Raw genomic sequence first — 4,624 nt, forward strand, 5'->3', positions numbered from 1 at the left:
AAGCTCCAAGTCAAGGTCATACAATGACAAAAGATCTTCTAGTCGAGAGCGCAATTGCTACAATTGTGGAAGACCCGAACACTACTCCAATGAGTGTACGGCACCCCACAAAAGAAGAGAAGATTCTCCTAAAAGAAGAAGTAGAAGAGAAGAATCACCACCAAGAGAGAGAAGGAGTAGAGATGATCGTTATGAACGAAGACCCTCACGGAGAAGCAAGGATTCGGAAAGGAAGGACAAGTCATCAAGGAGCTACACAAAACGAAGACATCAAGCTCATGTTGGTGAATGGGTATCCGGCTCCGACACCGACCATCACTCCAAGAGAAGCTATCACTCCGACTCCGAATATACTCAAGATGAAGGTGTTGTCGGTCTAGCACTTGTGTCAACCAACTCCTACGACATATTTGACTCACCAAATGAAGGAATTGGAAGATGCTTCATGGCCAAAGGTCTAAAGGTAACACATCCAAAGTATGTTGATTTCAATAGTGATGAAGATGACTTGCTAGGTGATGATGATTTACTTGTTGACAACTCTAGTGAAGAATACTATGATGGAACGTCAATTAATCATGCTAAACAAGATAAAACGAATGACAATGATAAGGAGAAGATTGAGCTTCTAACTAAAGAACTAAACACTCTTAAGTTAGCTCATGAAACTATCTTCGAGAATCATCGAGAACTTTTAAGGGCTCATGAGAAGTTACGCTTTGAAAAGCTCAATCTTGAGCAAGAGCATGAGTTCTTAAAGGCAATCAATGATGATCTTCGCAAGAAAAGTTCTTCTTATATTGCCAAGCGTTTACTCTTATCCACTTACATGCCTCAAGTCAAGACTAGTAACAAGAACAAGAAAGATTCTTCCTCTAGTAGTAACAATGATTATGCTAAACTAAATATTGTTGCTTCTAGTAGTTCTCTTGATTCCACTTATGATTCTCTTAGCCAAGTTACACTTGAGCAAGAAAATGGCTTATTGAAGGGAATTATAGAGAAAGGTCTATACAATAGTCTTGCCGGGAGTAAGCAATTCGAGGAAATTGTACGCAAGCAAGGAAGGCACCGGAAGAATCAAGGTGTTGGTTTTGAACGAAAGTTCAATTCCAATGGAGTTGAGTGGGAAGAAGATCAATACCCCAAGACGAAGTTTGTTCCTCAACAAGAGAAGTATGATCCTACTTCCTTCAAGGGAACACAAATGCAAGATGATCTTCCACCACAAGACCACAAAAACAAAGGCAAGGACAAGCTTCAAGAGGAGATTGATGCATTTGAAGAAGCACCCAAGGCCTTGGTCAAGTGGGTTCCCAAGACTACGTCAAGTTCTACTTCATCAAGTACAACTACAACTCCAAGGATTCCCATCAAGATGATGTGGATCCCGAAGAAGAAGAACTAGAGAGTTCTTGAGGGTGACTCCACCAACATTCTTCACTCATATCATTACGGCAAGAACAAGTGCAAATCAACTTCCACATCTTGCACTAGTTCAAGGAGTCACAAACCCTCATGTTGGTAAGGAAAGGGACAAGGTAACCGAATGATTTCATGGACATCATCTTGTGTGTGCATCACTCTATGTCTATGGATATTCTTGTTTTGTTCCTTGTGGGACTAACCCATGTAGGTATGTTGAAAGTGCAACTCACTCCAAAAGATTGCTCCAAATGATCTACATCAACATTGAGCATTCACATCTTCAACACCTACATGAAGTCATCATCGATAAAACCCGAGGTTAGTTCATTCCTCTAAAAGGGGATCTCACATCTAGGGGGAGCTTAACTCTAAGAATTGAGTCAAAGCAACTCTAATGGTGTGAACACATCAATGCATTATGTAAAAGTGGTAACCCCACTTGAGCTTAAACGATGAGTATGACCTATGATCAAATGTTCTCACTTGACTCCTAAGTCAATATACTCATATATAGATGACCTAGACATCGCCAATTGTTTGATAGATGCTAGATTTGGTTGTGCATGCTTTGCCACATATTTCATTTGTCATTTAATTGTGTGAGCATGTTGGTTGCATATTTTACTCATTCGAGGACATCCACTTGTTGTTTTGATTGATTGGTTTCTTTTTCTTTGGCCAAGTGGATGGAAAAGAATGCCTAAGAACCTTCTCTAGCTATCTATGCTTTTCTCGTCTCAAACTCTATTCATGCCACATCACAAAATTTGATCAAGTCAGATCCGAACCACTCTGTGTGAGGAGCACTCGGAGTCCCCGATTCGTCAGAGACTTAAACTTCCAAAACTTCTTTGTGATTCTCGGTCTGACCGATTCCTCCATTTCGGTCCCACCGAGATCACTAAGTCGATCTAGGTTTTCAATCTCGGTGCAACCGATTTGAACTTTTCGGTCCCACCGAGTTGCAGTAACTGTATACAGTTATGCATCTCGGTGTCACCGAGTTGTTCCACTCGGTCACACCGACAGGGTCGGGCTATATATAGTCACGGGCAAAAATTTGGAAATTCCTTCAAACCCCTTCGCCCGCGCATTGCTCACTCTGCCTCCAGGGTCTCCGGATCGTCTCCTCGTCGCCAGCCGCCTCCTATCACTGGTCTCCGCCGTCGTCAACGGATTTCACCCCCGCCGTTGCCGCCTTAGCGAGTTCATCGCCGAGCTAGGGTATGGACTCGATCACAGTGCTATCTTCGTCTGATTCCTAGCACATTGTGTTCATCATGTATCTTGCCATGATTGAAACACTCCTATCCAGTCAATATGATCCTTAGAATAGATGTGATTTAAGAATTTAGGGTTAGGTTTCCGCCGAAACCATCTCGGACCCACCGAGTTGAAAAACTCGGTCCCACCGATTTGGCTAACGCCATTGCACTAGTAACTCTCGGTCTGACCGAGAATTACAAATCGGTGTGACCGATTTTAGAACTTTGTGAAACCCTAGCAGTCTCGGTGCCACCGAACTGTGACTCGGTCTGACTGAGTTCACTAGTTTAGGTTCCAAAAACTGCTTCGGTATCACCGAGTTTGAAAGTCGTTAGATCCAAAATGCTTCCTAAGGAAACTAAAACTAAGTTTTTGAATCATTCTTTTGCAAAAATCTCTGCATTTTGTGATGCTCATCCACTCTATCTCATCTATAACTATTCATAGGGTCAGCAGTCAGAGTTTGCAGCATGTCAGACCAAAGTGATAGTCAGAACAAGTCAGCAGAGCAGATTCACATGAGTGAGGGCACTAGTCCCTCTAGCATCTCAGATGATGGGAGCAGAAGCACTCCAAGCAACTTGCCCAAAGTAGCCACAAGAGCAAGAAGGAAGAGAACCTCAGACTCTGAGGATGAGGATTATGTGGTTGTTGAAGATGAGGCTACTTCCAAGAAGGTAGAGCTCAAAAAGGTGCACAGTTCAACTGCAGTTAAGCCAGGCATGAAGATCAAAAGGCCAGTAGGAAGACAACCAATGTCCAAAGCCAGAGGATCAACTCAAGTACCTGAAATGCCTGATCCCAAAGAGCCAGCTGCAGAAGGAAAGAAAAGGAAGGAAAGGGTCAAGAATACCATGGCCAGAGTTGTTGGTCAACCTTCCATGATGGAAGAGGAAGAAGAGGTTGCTGCACCAGCACCCAAGACATAGAAGCTTATGGGTGATGCTATAAGATCAGGGGCTGCAACATCAAAGCCCAAAGAAGCACCCAAAGCTGCCTCCAAGCCCAAGATTGCACCAAAGAGAAATACCATGAGTATACCAGCAGCTGAGAAGAAAAAGGCCCTAATGCCTGAGGTTGCTGCTGAGGAAGATGAAGAAGGGCAGATCTTAAGGAAGCTCAAACCCAAGATCCTAGACCACAATGATGCTCATCCTGTGGCTGAGAACATGAAGATCAGGAGAGATCTAGGGTTGAGGCTATGGAGAGAGTCAGATCCATGTGCCACCAGGAGAAGGACTGCTGTTGATTACAGGTTCCATACAAAGGAACAGCAGGACTTCTATGAGACAATCTTGTTGGGCAAGATGCCCATAGTGTGTGATATGAGGTGGGTCGACTGGACCTACATGAAAGAAAATGAGGAACACTATCCTGGAGTGCAAGACAGTTTTGAAGCTTGTGGAGTTGCAGATTTTGTTGGGCAGAAGCTCACCAACTGGAATGATGAACTCATTATGCAATTCTACTCCACAGCACACTTCTATCCAGATGGCAGGATAGTGTGGATGTCAGAAGGAACGAGGTACCAGTCTACCATTGAGGAATGGGCCAATCTGATCAATGCCCCCAAGGAGAGTGAAGATGACTTGGATGTCTATGCCAAGAAGAAAATGGATCATAACTCAATGTCACATATGTACAAGGAGATCCCTGATGAAGCACTTGAGATTTTCAAGTTTGGATCAGTTCATTTTCTTCTGTCAGGGCTGCCTACAATCAACCAGATCTTAAGGCACACTCTTTTGCCCAAATCAGGTGACCACAACATGATTAGAGGGCATGCAATTAACTTGCTGCATATATTTGATGTGCCACAGAAATTCAAGGTCATGAGCCTTATGGTTGAAACTATCAAGAGGACTGCAGCAGACCAGAAGAGAAGTTGTGGATATGCCCCACAGATTCAGGAGTTGATAAACACAAAGAT

This window comes from Triticum dicoccoides, chromosome 7B (genome assembly GCF_002162155.2).
Source record: "Triticum dicoccoides isolate Atlit2015 ecotype Zavitan chromosome 7B, WEW_v2.0, whole genome shotgun sequence".
In the NCBI taxonomy this organism is placed as follows: domain Eukaryota; kingdom Viridiplantae; phylum Streptophyta; class Magnoliopsida; order Poales; family Poaceae; genus Triticum; species Triticum dicoccoides.